The sequence below is a fragment of the Podarcis pityusensis genome (genome assembly GCF_964106645.2).
Source record: "Podarcis pityusensis genome assembly, chromosome: 2".
NCBI lineage: Eukaryota > Metazoa > Chordata > Lepidosauria > Squamata > Lacertidae > Podarcis > Podarcis pityusensis.
The window spans coordinates 100345801-100359713 of NC_138029.1; the positions used below are offsets into that span (position 1 = coordinate 100345801).

The window sequence follows — 13913 nt, forward strand, 5'->3', positions numbered from 1 at the left end:
AGCACTTCACTGATTTATCAGCAATTCAAAGGTTGGCAAAGGGTTTCTTCAAAGTACTATTCTGTGAATTTTCTAAAATTCCCGTACTGAAAGAACTGAAACCATTGTGGACTTTCATTTCTTCTTAAATTTGGGCAATCCTTTCTTAATTTTTTTAAATCATATTTGCATGGTAGCAGTGCGACTTTTGCAACCCACCTCAGGTCCAGCAGCAACCCAACAGGTGGTCCTGATGAACTTAAGAGGGCTCAATTGTTTTTGTACTTATCCCAGTGTATCTATAACTGAAACACTCACAGCCTTCCAATAACCACACCAACTGGAATTGAAAGCTGTTTTATATATTGGACATAGTGACACTTTCTCAACAGAGAAGAATGGGCTGGATGAATTTTCTACAACTTTTTAAGGACATGCCAGAGTTGCCTCACATCAGCATCTAACAATAGGATTAATTAAGAGGGCTAAGCTTCCATTATTACAGAACAACCACAAAACAGGCGTTAAGAACATACTACGCCATGCAAAAAAAAATTAAAAATTAAAGGTGCTTTATAATAATGAAATCTCATTTTTGTTTTGAAAGCTACAATTTTAACCATCCACAAAAATTTCAGAGGGGAATGCTTCAAACATCTTCATCCTGTCCCCACAGAACACCAGAGTTCTTAGGGTTCAGATTTAGATTGAATGAAACCAGGGTCCATTCTTCCCATATATTCAGATACTATGAACCAGTAATCTTCAGCTGGTGAACAGGACTATGCAATAAATCACAATATGTTGAATTGTATTGAAATAACACCGTGGTAAGTGTTTCAACAAGGCAATATACCATTGAACAAAAGCTGAAGAATTAACGGCTTCCCACGGGGTAGCTCAGCTGAACCATACCTTACAGATAATTTGCAGGCACTGTCTCCAGCATTTTTTGTTCTCTCCCTCCACCCTCCTACCAATAAAAAATGACAATAAGCCCTCACACAAACCAGCAAACTCTTTCAGCTTCACCAGTATCTTTCCACTTAGAGCTCAGCTAATCATGCAGAGCCTGCAAACAATTCCACAGCTAGACAATCAAAGAGGCAAAGTAACCAAAGAACTGGAAAGCACTTCTTTCTTTCCTCACCAGTGAAAAAAAAATAGGAAGAGTTTTTATTTTTATTTTCTGGAGGTGTTTATGTTGTTGGTTCCCCCTATATAGCTTTCCTCCATATTAAGAAGGGTGCTTTTTTGAATGTAAAAGAGACTATATTTTTGCTTGCTTGCCCTCCCTCCCTCCCTTTGATAAAAAGGGAGAATTGGTGGGATGGCGGCTTTTGGGGGGCCTTCGGGGGGGGGGGATGGCAGGAGAAAGATTTAGCTGGCTGCCTTATGATGAAATGGGAGGTTGGGTACTGTGTGACAATGATGAGGAGGGTATTTTCCAGTAACCAGTGAAAGCAAATGTGTGTCTACTCACAAGCAAGCCCTACTGAATTCAATGGGACTTACTCCCAGGAAAGTAAAAGTATATTTAGTTGAACTCAGTGAGACATGCACGCAGATTCCACGTAGACCTCTGAGGAAACAGATGCAACTTGACTAGTAAATCACTTAAACTACTCATAAATTAGATGAAAATATAATATATAGAAGTTTATTTAATATTTTTATTAAATCTACTACTTCCTTACATTTTAAGGCCCTCCACCACTCTAGGGCCACATGATCTCCTGCAATGATTTTGCAAAGTTTTTTGCAGATAAAGTCGCTCAGATTCGGGAAGAGGTAGACGCCACCGTGGGAGCAGGGCCGGGGCGGGGGAGTGCTAGAGTCCTGTCTAGTCAAATTGTGTGGGATCAATTCCAATCTGTTACCTCCGAGGATGTGGACAGGCTGCTTGGACGAGTGAAACCAACCACCTGTCTCCTTGATCCTTGCCCATCCTGGCTTATAAAAGCTAGCCGGGAAGGGCTGGGCGATGGGCTTCGTGGGGTGGTGAATGCTTCCCTCCGTGAGGGAGCCTTCCCAGACCCGCTGAAAGAGGCGGTTATTAAACCGCTTCTTAAAAAACCATCTTTAGATGCGGCCACGATGGCCAACTATCGCCCAGTCTCAAATCTTCCATTCTTGGGCAAGGTGATTGAGCGAGTGGTTGCTGAACAACTCCAGGCACGCCTGGAAGAAGCGGACCATTTGGATCCCTTCCAATCGGGATTCAGGCCTCATCACGGGACTGAAACTGCCTTGGTCGCACTGGTTGATGATCTCCGGCGGGCTAGGGACAAAGGTGAGAGCTGTTTCCTAGTTCTGCTGGATCTCTCAGCGGCGTTTGATACCATCGACCATAACATCCTTCTGGACCGTCTTGAGGGGCTGGGAGCTGGGGGCACTGTCATACAGTGGTTCCGCTCCTTCCTCCTGGGCCGTGTTCAGAAAGTGGTGGTGGGGGATGAATGTTCAGACCCTTGGGCTCTCACTTGTGGGGTGCCTCAGGGTTCTGTCCTCTCCCCCATGCTTTTTAATATCTATATGAAGCCGCTGGGAGAGATCATCAGGGGGTTTGGACTGGGTGTTCATCAGTATGCAGATGACACCCAGCTCTACCTCTCCTTTAAATCAGAACCAGTGAAGGCGGTGAAGGTCCTGTGTGAGTGTCTGGAGGCGGTTGGAGGATGGATGGCGGCAAACAGATTGAGGTTGAATCCTGACAAGACAGAAGTACTGTTTCTGGGGGACAGGAGGCGGGCAGGTGTGGGGGATTCCCTGGTCCTGAATGGGGTAACCGTGCCCCTGAAGGACCAGGTGCGCAGCCTGGGAGTCATTTTGGACTCACAGCTGTCCATGGAGGCACAGGTTAAATCCGTGTCCAGGGCAGCTGTGTACCAGCTCCATCTGGTACGTAGGTTGAGACCCTATCTGCCCGCGGACTGCCTCGCCAGAGTGGTGCATGCTCTGGTTATCTCCCGCTTGGACTACTGCAATGCGCTCTACGTGGGGCTACCTTTGAAGGTGACCCGGAAACTACAACTAATCCAGAATGCAGCAGCCAGACTGGTGACTGGGAACAGCCGCCGAGACCATATAACACCGGTCTTGAAAGACCTACATTGGCTCCCAGTACGTTTCCGAGCACAATTCAAAGTGTTGGTGCTGACCTTTAAAGCCCTAAACGGCCTCGGTCCAGTATACCTGAAGGAGCGTCTCCACCTCCATCGTTCTACCCGGACACTGAGGTCCAGCACCGAGGGCCTTCTGGCGGTTCCCTCACTGCGAGAAGCCAAGTTACAGGGAACCAGGCAGAGGGCCTTCTCGGTAGTGGCGCCCTCCCTGTGGAACGCCCTCCCACCAGATGTCAAAGAGAACAACAACTACCAGACTTTTAGAAGACATCTGAAGGCAGCCCTGTTTAGGGAAGCTTTTAATGTTTGATGTATCATAGTATTTTAATATTCTTTTGGAAGCCGCCCAGAGTGGCTGGGGAAACCCAGCCAGATGGGCGGGGTATAAATAATAAATTATTATTATTATTATTATAGGGAGCCTGATGAAGGCCCTCAGCTGCTGCAGGGAAGTGCGGCGCACCCTCTGCGAGGAGGTACAGCGGGACCCTCTGCTGCCACGGGGAGGCGTGACAAGACCCTCCATCACTGCATATATTGTGATATAGGTGAAAAGGTAAAGGACCCCTGGATAGTTAAGTCCAGTCAAAGGCGACTATGGGGTGCGGCGCTCATCTTGCTTTCAGGCCGAGGGAGCTGGCGTTTGTCCACAGACAGCTTTCCGGGTCATGTGGCCAGCATGACTAAACCGCTTCTGGTGCAAGGGGACACCATGATGGAAACCAGAGCGCACGGAAATGCCGTTTACCTTCCCGCCACAGCGGTTCCTATTTATCTACTTGCACTGGCGTGCTTCCGAACTGTTAGGTTGGCAGGAGATATCATGAAATTTAGCTGGTGATATATTGTCATGTTGAAAACAAGATATCACTCAGCTCTACTGGTGAAACAGGATCCAGTAACATTCATCTGACCTAAGGTGGGTGCAAAATTAGAGCTACCACAGTACAAATGTAATATAGAAAAGGTCCCCAAATGCATGTCTGGGCTAAAGGTGGGTCCCAGGTCTGAAAAGGTTGAGAACTACAGCTCTAAACAATTTTAAAAAATCACTCCATAATTATTAATCACTTTACACAAAGCAGTCAAACAAGAATCTCAACCCCTCTCATGCCTTCAGCTAAAATGAAGCTTGTACAATATATACTTGGGAATGAGAACACTGAGACTCTACAGCAATGTAGATCTACTGGATGTATTCACTTCACTATGACTGCATTATTTATCTGTGCCCTACCATTCATTCATTTGCTGTTTACAATGCCCAAGTCATGAATATGTGTAATGGTTCTAGGGGTTGCTTGTGCGTAAGCCGGTGCAAACACCTGGCTGGATTGCCTGAGTGAACCTTTTCTGTCCGGACAGCCACTCACCCGTGGCTGTCTCAATCGCTGGCAGAATCCGTCAGTGGGCGTTTCTTAAACTTCTTCCAGCAAAGAAGCTCTTTGACGCCTAGTCTCCTCCTACTCTCTCTGCGCGAAAGCCTTCTGCGCAAGGAGGGCGTAGGCAGCGGAGGACCTCTACTCTCCCCGCTGGTCCCCGGCAAGGAGTCATGGGACCGCCTCGCCGCTTCCCCCATCTGCCGCCCTTCTCCACTGGTGCTACGCTGATTCTCTTCCCCAGAAGATGGGCTGCCTCTCCCAATCCCGGGACGCTCTCCGGAATCCCTCTGGATTTTGCTCTCTCCCCCCCGGCACTGATGGCAGTTCCCTGACATCCACCTCCTCCCCAGGACTCCCCCCACCCCCGGCCCGATTTTCCAGTACAACCTCCTCTCTCTCCTCGGTCGACGATGCGGGGAATCCCCTGAAGGAACTGTCATCATCTTCTGAGGATTCAAAACCAGCCTCCCATCCGCTCGGACTTCTCCCCGCTGGTGGAACCTCCCAGTCTGATCCTTCTCCCTCGGACACCTCCCCTCCCTCCTCTTCAGAGGCAGGGAAACCCACAAAGTCCCCTTCGTCATCTGTGGGTCTAAATTCTTCCTCCCAGAATCTAGCTAATGGTTTGGGCTTCTCCGGGAACAAACTGTGGAATTCTTCCACCAGATACCCGTCAGTGATTGATTCAGCAGGGACCCAAGTGTTTTCAGGCCTAGGTTCCCCCTCCCAGGCTACCAAGTACTCTACCTGGCTACCTCGCCACCTTGAATCGATTATTTCCATGGCTTCGTTAGAGTGTTCCCTCTTCTCTACCAGAGGGTGGGTGGTAACCCCTCCCTCCTGTCCCGGGAATTCCCGCCCCTCCCTGTACGGTGAAAGTAGGGACCTATGGAACACCGGATGTATCTTCATGCTGTCAGGCAACTTGAGTTTAAATGCCACGGGGTTAACCTGCTGTTAACCTCAAACGGCCCCAGCCGCCTGGGTTGCAACTTCTTGCACCCTCCCTTTAGGGGTAACCCTTGGGACGACAACCACACCCTGTCCCCCACCCTTATGGCCTCCCCCTCCCAACGGTGCCGGTCTGCCTGCCTCTTGTAGACTTCCTTGGCCCGCTCCAAGTTCAGCCTGAGTCGCTGGTGTAAGGCCTCCATTTCCTCCACAAATTGCTCAGCCGCAGGTACACTCCATCCTTCCTCCCCCCACCCCGGTAAGGCCCTAGGGTGACACCCGTAATTGGCCATGAAAGGGCTCATTCCCATGGACACGTGTTCAGCGTTATTGTACGCAAACTCAGCCAAAGCTATTTTCTCTACCCAATCGTTCTGCCTCTCGCTAACATAGCAGCGTAGGTACTGCTGGAGTATGCCGTTCGCTCTTTCGGCTTGTCCGTTGGTTTCTGGATGCCTCGCCATCGAGAAGCTCACCTCGACCTGTAGCAAGCTCATGAGTCTCCACCAGAACCGGGAAGTAAATTGTTTCCCGCGATCTGAGATTACCCTCAATGGAGCCCCATGCAGTCTAAAAATGTGATCCACAAACAGCCTGGCTGTCTCCTCTGCAGTTGCTGCATGTGAGCAAGCTATGAAATGGCACATTTTAGTCAGTAGATTGACCACTACCATGACTGCTGTCTTTCCCCTTGACTTGGGCAGATCTGTCATAAAATCAATGGACACCACCTCCCAGGGCCTTTCTGGTGTAGGTAAGGGTTCCAGTAGCCCCGCAGGGGCAGCCCTTTCCCCCTTTGCCCTCTGGCATCAGTCACACCCTCGTACATATTCTCTTACGTCTTCCCTCACCTTTGGCCACCAGAACTGCCTGGTGACAAGTAGCATGGTCTTGTGCTGTCCAAAGTGCCCAGCTGTTGGGTTGTCATGGAGTTGTCTAAGTACCTTCCCCCTCAAAGTCTCCCCTGGTACATACAGCGCCCCCTTATAGTACAGTAGTCCTTCCTTTTCCTCAAACCCTCCATTGACTTCCTTTCCGTCCCTGAGTTCCCCGATTTTTGTCTGAGCAAACTCATCGTCTCTGGTGAGCCCTGCCAGTTCTCGTTTCCCAACCAACGCTCCCCCCCACACCCACCGGTCCTCGGGGAACACGTGCCTGGTCTCTGGTGGCCCCTCTCCTTCCATGTACTCCGGTTTCTGGGAGAGAGCATCTGCCCTTACGTTTTCCTCTCCCGGCACGTATCGGATCTCGAAGAAAAACTTGGAGAACTCCTGAGACCATCTGATCTGTCTCTGGTTGAGCACTCGTGCGGTCCGCCAGTATTCCAAGTTCTTGTGGTCCGTTCGGACCTGGATCTTGTGCCGCGCCCCTATCAATAGATGTCTCCATTGCCGAAATGCCGTATAGATCGCAAGCAGTTCTCGGTCATACACCGTGTAGTTTTGCTCCGACTTGCTCAGCTTCCTAGAGAAAAAGGCACACTGCATCCAGTTCTGCTTGGCCCCGGGGCTGCAAAAGGACCGCTCCGATCGCGCGGTCGGACACGTCCGTCTCCAGTCTCATGGGCTTCTCCGGATCCACGTGCAGGAGCTGCTCTTCCGAGGCGAATGCCTTCTTCAGTTTTTCAAAGGATTGCTGCGCATCCTTTGTCCACGCAAACTTCTTTTTGCTACTAAGACAATCCATTACGGGCGCTGTCAAGTGAGCGAAGTTCTTTATGAACTTCCTATAGAAGTTGCTGAAGCCTAGGAACCTCTGCACATCCTTTCTGTGTATTAGGGGGGCTTTCCATTCCAGCACTGCCTTCACTTTGCCCGGATCCATGGCTAGTCCTTTGTCTGACAACCTGTACCCCAGGAACTCGACCTCCCTGGCGTGGAATTGGCATTTTTCCAGCTTGACCCACAACTGATGCTTCTTCAATCTCTGTAGCACCTCCCTGACGTCTCTGACATGTTGCTTTTCATTGTCCGAATAGATTAAGACGTCATCCAGAAGGCTACGCAATTCTTGTACAGCAGGGACCCCAACACATGGTGCATGAAGGCTTGAAAAAAGGCGGACCCCGATTGTAATCCAAATGGCATGACTAAGTACTCAAAAGCCCCCAGGGGGTGAACATGGTCATTTTCCATTCGTCCCCCTCCCTTATCCTAATCAGATTGTATGCTCCCCTGAGGTCCAGCTTGGTAAAAATCTTCCCCTGCCTCACACGTGTCAAAATATCGTCAATCCTGGGCATTGGGAAAGTCACGGGTTCTGACACCAGGTTTAGGGCCCTGTAATCCACGACTAATCTGGGCTGATTAGTCTCTTTTTTGTCCACAAAGAACACTGGACTGCCTCCCACCGCCTTTGATTCCCTTATGAAACCTCTCTTCAGGTTCTTGTCAATAAACTGCCGCAACTCCTGCATCTCCCGGTCGGACATGGCATACAGCTTACCCACCGGTAACTGAGCCCCTGGAAGTAGGTTGACTTGGCAGTCAAATGGCCTGTGGGGGGGCAGTCTGTCTGCCTCCCTCTCGTTGAAGACCTGAAATCAGCATATTGTGTTGGTACCTCCCTCTTTTGCTCCAGGGCCACCCCAGCCACAGTCCTCCTTGGTTCCTTCCCCCCCCCAGTGTTCTAAGCAGTAAGCTGACCCAAAGGTGACCGACCGCTGACGCCATGACACCACTGGGTCATGTATTGCCAGCCAGCTCATTCCCAGTATTATCGGGGGTCCTGCCAGCGTAGCCACGTGAAAGGCAATGGTCTCCGTGTCTGGAGACACTCATTTGCATTGGCGGTGTCTGGTGTGTCACTTCCCCTCCCAGGAGTTCCCTGCCATCGATGGTGGTCACCTGCAAGGGAAAATCTAGTGGCAACAGGTGGAGCTGATGCTCCAGAGCGAAGTCTCTGCTGAAGAAATTACACGAGCTGCCAGAATCTAGCAGCCCCTCCACTTTGACGCCCATTTGGGAGTTCTAGCACCACCTCTATGGCTATAGCTGCCTTGGGGGGGGGGTCAGGCTGGGGCACTTCTATTGGTTGCTGGCCTGGCTGCTGCCCCTGCTGGTTGGCAGCCAGGCGTTGTCGTTTTCCTGCACCTGCTCTTCCTCCCCCTTATCGTCGTGGCCTGCAGCCCCCATCATGCCTTGCCAGGCTTTTCGTTGAGGGCAGACCTTTGCAAAATGTCCCGGCCTCTGACAGAGGAAACACTTCTTGGTAGTTTTCCACTCCTTCCCCTCCCTTTTCCGACCTTCCCCAGCGTTTGAAACTTCGCGCGCTCCATCAATTTCCATCGGCTCCGCCGCCTGGGAAGGCTCCCTCGGCATCTCCGGAATGCGGTTGTCATGGAAACGTTCCGCCCTTATCTCCCGCTTTTCCTGAGCCCGCGCTTCCTTGCGTACACCAATCGCAAGCACAGCCTTTGTGAGTTCATCCATCGACCGGGGGCGGGGAGCTCGGGACAACTCGTCTTTCACTTTGGGGGCCAGACCCGCTTCAAACAACATTTTTACTGGTTCCGAGTCCAGATCCCACCCGAACTTGTGGACTAACATCGCAAAATGTGACCAGTAGTTTCTGACGGTCAGGCTCCCCTGCTTGCACCCCATCAGCTCCCTCCGTGTGACGCTTTGCTCAATCTCACTGGAGAACATCGCGTCCATCGCGAGGTAGAATTTCTTAAGATCTTTCAAAGCGGCATTCCCCGATGCCATCAAGGGCCTGATCCATTTGCGCAGATGTCCAATAATGTAAGCCACCCTCTCCCCGTCATCCGCAAAGTCGTTATTCTGCAATTCCAAAGCGTGCTGAATTTCCGTCCAGAAGGCATTGTAGTCTTGGGGCGTTCCACCAAACTTGTGTACCAGCCCCGGGACCTTCCTCCCTATCGGGGTGGCTCTAACCTGTGCATCCTGAGCCCGTCTCTCCTCCAGCCGCGCAGACAGGGTAGCGACATGCGCCTCCAGGTCTCGGTTCCTCTCGACCAGACCTCGCACCATGGCTTCTTGCTCTGTCTCTCCGCCGGCCCTGTTTGGCTCATCGTGCTGCCTCTCCGGTGCTGCGCACAAGCAACGTCAGGGACTGACGGATTGCTGTAATGGTTCTAGGGGTTGCTCATGTGTAAGCAAACACCTGGCTGGATTGCCTGAGTGAACCTTTTCTGTCCGGACAGCCACTCACCCGTGGCTGTCTCAATCGCTGGCAGAATCCGTCAGTGGGCGTTTCTTAAACTTCTTCCAGCAAAGCTCTTTGATGCCTAGTCTCCTCCTACTCTCTCTGCGCGAAAGCCTTCTGCGCAAGGAGGGCGTAGGCAGCGGAGGACCTCTACTCTCCCCGCTGGTCCCCGGCAAGGAGTCATGGGACCGCCTCGCCGCTTCCCCCATCTGCCGCCCTTCTCCACTGGTGCTACGCTGATTCTCTTCCCCAGAAGATGGGCTGCCTCTCCCAATCCCAGGACGTTCTCCGGAATCCCTCTGAATTTTGCTCTCTCCCCCCGGCACTGATGGCAGTTCCCTGACAATATGTTTTCCTATTTTCATAAAAAAGAACTTTTTCTTCATAAGCGGAAGAACTTAGAAATTGTAACTAACAAAGAAGATCAGCAGAATTAAACACCTGACTGATAAACACAGGAAGATGCCTTATACAAAGTCAAAACAATGGTCCACCTAGCTTAGTACTGTCTACTGATTGGCAGCAGCTGGAACTCAACTGATGCTTAGGCGCCTTTTCTCGAAAATAATCAATTTTCATGGGGAATGCGACCAGTTGCTTAATATCCAAAAACCTTACACTCTGTTGTACTCATGCTCTGTCCCTGGACTTCCCAGTAGTATCTGAACAGCCACTGTTAAAAGTAGAACGCTGAAACAAGAACCTTGGCCATGACTTTTCTTAAACTTAAAAGAACTACTAATTCTTTCATCATGGCAAACTAAGCATTTCTGTCAAAGCCAAAGACACCATGTTCCTAGCTCCTGCACTGCTATTTTTTTTAATAGGGGGTTTGGGGACAGGGATAAGATGTTAGTACTGAGGCAACTAATACTAGGGCAAGGGGATTGATGTAATGGTATCAGTTTGTAATCCCCAAAATCAGGAATTTGTATTAAGTGCAGCAGAAGTAATACATTTTTTAAAACCCAACAGGCCATAATAAGACCTCCCCAGGCATTATGTATGCTTGTCTTCCTCATATTTACTGAAAACAGATAGCCTGATTATAAGGTTGGAAGCAAGAGTTGGGTTTTCTTACCTTACTCCTCTTTCATCTTTAGCTCCAAGTCAGAGCTCTCTGTGTATTGGTGTTTCCAAATGCTTAGATACAAGTATCCAACCCATTAAGAGTACAGTGGTACTTCGGGTTAGGTATTTAATTCGTTCCAGAGGTCCGTTCTTAACCTGAACTGTTCTTAACCTGAAGCACCACTTTAGCTAATGGGGACTTCTGCTGCTGCCGGAGCACAATTTCTGTTCTCATCCTGAAGCAAAGTTCTTAACCCGAAGTAATATTTCTGGGTTAGCGGAGTCTGTAACCTGAAGCATATGTATTACAGCGGTACCTCAGGTTACAAACACCTTGGGTTACAAACTCTGCTAACCCGGAAGTAATACCTCGGGTTACAAACTTTGCCCCAGAATGAGAACGGAAATCACGCGACGGCAGCGGCGGGAGGCCCCATTAGCGAAAACACACCTGTTTAAGAACGGTTTCGGGTTAAGAACGAACCCCTGGAATGAATTAAGTTCGTAACCTGAGGTACCGCTGTAATAAGTGATTTGCAGTTTTGGTTCATAATTAAAGCTTTAATCATATGCCACTTCTGTACTATAAGAAACAATTCTGTATTGGGGAAGTAAACCTGCTTATGATTTATCACCACTCAATGCTGGCTAGAGCAAAACTTCATATGGATTGGAAATAGGCTAATGTTTGTAACCAACTGACAAAAATAAAATAAAAGCCCTGAAAGACCTATTATGCATTTTACCTCTGTGATAAGATCTAAAAAAACTGACATAAATTGCATTTAATCTAATTATCTTTATAATCATTATGTACAACCATTAGTACATAACGAAAAAAGACGACCAAGCATAAAAATCTTGCAAGGAGTGCCAAGAAAAGTAACAATTAAGCAACCTTTTGTTAAAGCAACAAAGCAAGCAGAATTCCCAGAGGGGAAGATTGGGTATTTAAACATATTACAAATCCCATTCTACTATCAAAACACTCTTAATCTGGATACTTCTGCTTCCACTATAAAGTCTGAGAATTCTTACATGATACTTCACCTATCTCTTGCACAGTAATTGACTTATCCTGCCCAAGTTTTATGTCTGCTGAGACAACCACTCACACAAACTTTCAGTCTTTGAAGTTCTGCCCTATCGACCCCTACAAGGCGACTCCGAAAAGTTTATTCCTGATCTCTTCCAGCATTTGTGGGTCAGGGCTGGTTTTTGGGAAGATCTCTCTGCCTTGCAGATTTTTCATTCAATATTTTAAGGAGATGGCTGGTGTCAATTTGTATGCTATATTGTATTGCTTAAATACAACATGTGGCTGAGGAAATTCAGCCAGATGGGCGGGGTACAAGTAATAACGTTGTTGTTGTTGTTGACCTTTTGGGAGCCTTTTTCTTCAAAAGGTGGGTCAGAAATTTAACATGAGTCCACAATTGCCTGTTCTTGGAAAGCCATCCTACAATGGAGACAGTTTGGAAGGTGTTCTACGTGCCCAGAAAGTGCAGCTTGAAATCACAGCCAATCTTCATGATATAGTTGGGGGTTGGGGCTGATAATGCTTGCCAAGCAACTATGGCAACTGCATTTTGTAGATTGACAATAACTGAACAATTCTGCATTTGATAGTGAATTCATCTACTGCCTCAGAGAAGTGTCTAGTCATTTAATGATATCTAGTGCACTCACCAATTGCCTCATCCAGGTACTCCGTTTCCACATACCCCAGGACCCTACAGAGGAAACATATCTTCAAGCCACTTAACTCAATTTACATGTACAGTGGTACCTTGGTTTAAGTACTTAATTCGTTCCGGAGGTCCGTTCTTAACCTGAAACTGTTCTTAACCTGAGGTACCACTTTAGCTAATGGGGCCTCCTGCTGCCGCCATGCCGCCGGAGCACAATTTCTGTTCTCATCCTGAAGCAAAGTTCTTAACCTGAAGCACTATTTCTGGGTTAGCGGAGTCTGTAACCTGAAGTGTATGTAACCTGAAGCGTATGTAACCCGAGGTACCACTGTACATTCATGACACAGAAATGCTGCATATTGACAAAGTCCTATACATTTCAGCTATACAACCTCCAAATCCAGACCCTGTTGCTCACAGACACTGGCATGTGCGCGCCAGAGATAACAGATGTTTGGAGAGGCTCCTTCTAATTATTATCCTTTTACCTCACACCAGCACCCCCAGCCCTCCTTCCTACACAAGGGGAAGCGACGCCTCTTCCAAGATGGCACCTGTGGCAAGTCAGACCCCACCCACGCCCACCCCAAAACCCAAGGGCCACTTATCCGATTCAAATCCTACCCACACAAATGCTTAAATGAATTAAAAACCTGCCTAACTAACTGGGGCTGCTAACCTATACACACACACACAAACACTTACCTGCCAGAAAGCCCTAGTGAGCACAGTGGGGCTTATTTCTGAGTATGGGGGATGTGCGTAAGGCTTCTTGACTGACACCTCCCACACTTGTCTATACCCAGCTAATAACACACACACACACAGCACAAGGAAGTGCCATGGGCGCTGATGCGTCTTGATTAAGTTGACAACCCTTCCCAGCACATTTGGACTTCGCAAATAGTAGTAGTAGTAATAATAATAATAATAGCCCACAACACCAATCTCACAAAGACGCCCCCCCTACATATAATCAGCAACGCCCCCCCCCCACTTTGGTGCATCTACCCCCCCACCCCACCCCCCGCAATACCCTTGCAATGGAACTGCTGCCCGGCCCCTCCCAGCAGCCAGGCCTCGAAAACCCCTCGCGGACTACCTCGCGCGCTCCCCTACCCCCCCCCCGCCCCACGCCAACCGCCTTCAGGCCCCGGCACAGCTGCGCCCACCTCCCACGGCAGCCATACTGCGGGGCGGGCGAGGGGAAGGGTGAGTGGGTGGGCCCACCACGAGGCTGGGGGGGGGAGGAGGAGGAAGAAGAAGGGGGGCGCCGAAGCTTCTCTCTCTCACACACACCCTTTATTGCCTTCCTCGGCTACCCTCCCGTCGAGAGCGGATCACGCCGCCGCCAGCGCGGCCTCCAGTCGGCTCCGCCAAAGGACGGGCTCCCCAGCCCGCCCTACTTCACAGACACGCCGCACGCTCGCGAGCGCGGATTGGCCGGCGAGCGCTCGGTCGCCGCTGGGAGTTGTAGTTTCAATATGTGTGCGCGCGCGTGCGTGCGTGTCGTCTGCGTTCGGCGGGGTTGGGTGTGTTCCGCCCCA

General features: G+C 49.7%; 1 protein-coding gene across 3 annotated transcripts in view; it reads right to left on the reverse strand.

Annotated features, from left to right (window-relative positions):
* The window catches only part of KBTBD8 (kelch repeat and BTB domain containing 8), a 29247-nt gene extending 15452 nt beyond the window's left edge, over positions 1–13795 (reverse strand). The window contains exon 1 of one of the 3 annotated variants that reach the window (XM_080995755.1): positions 13666–13795. The gene's annotated coding sequence lies outside the window, so the exon portion shown is untranslated. Of the gene's footprint in view, positions 1–12364; positions 12410–13402; positions 13463–13665 lie in introns of those variants that run through there. The other 2 variants (XM_080995757.1, XM_080995756.1) reach the window with 2 other exon arrangements.
* Between the last annotated feature and the right edge of the window lie 118 nt (positions 13796–13913).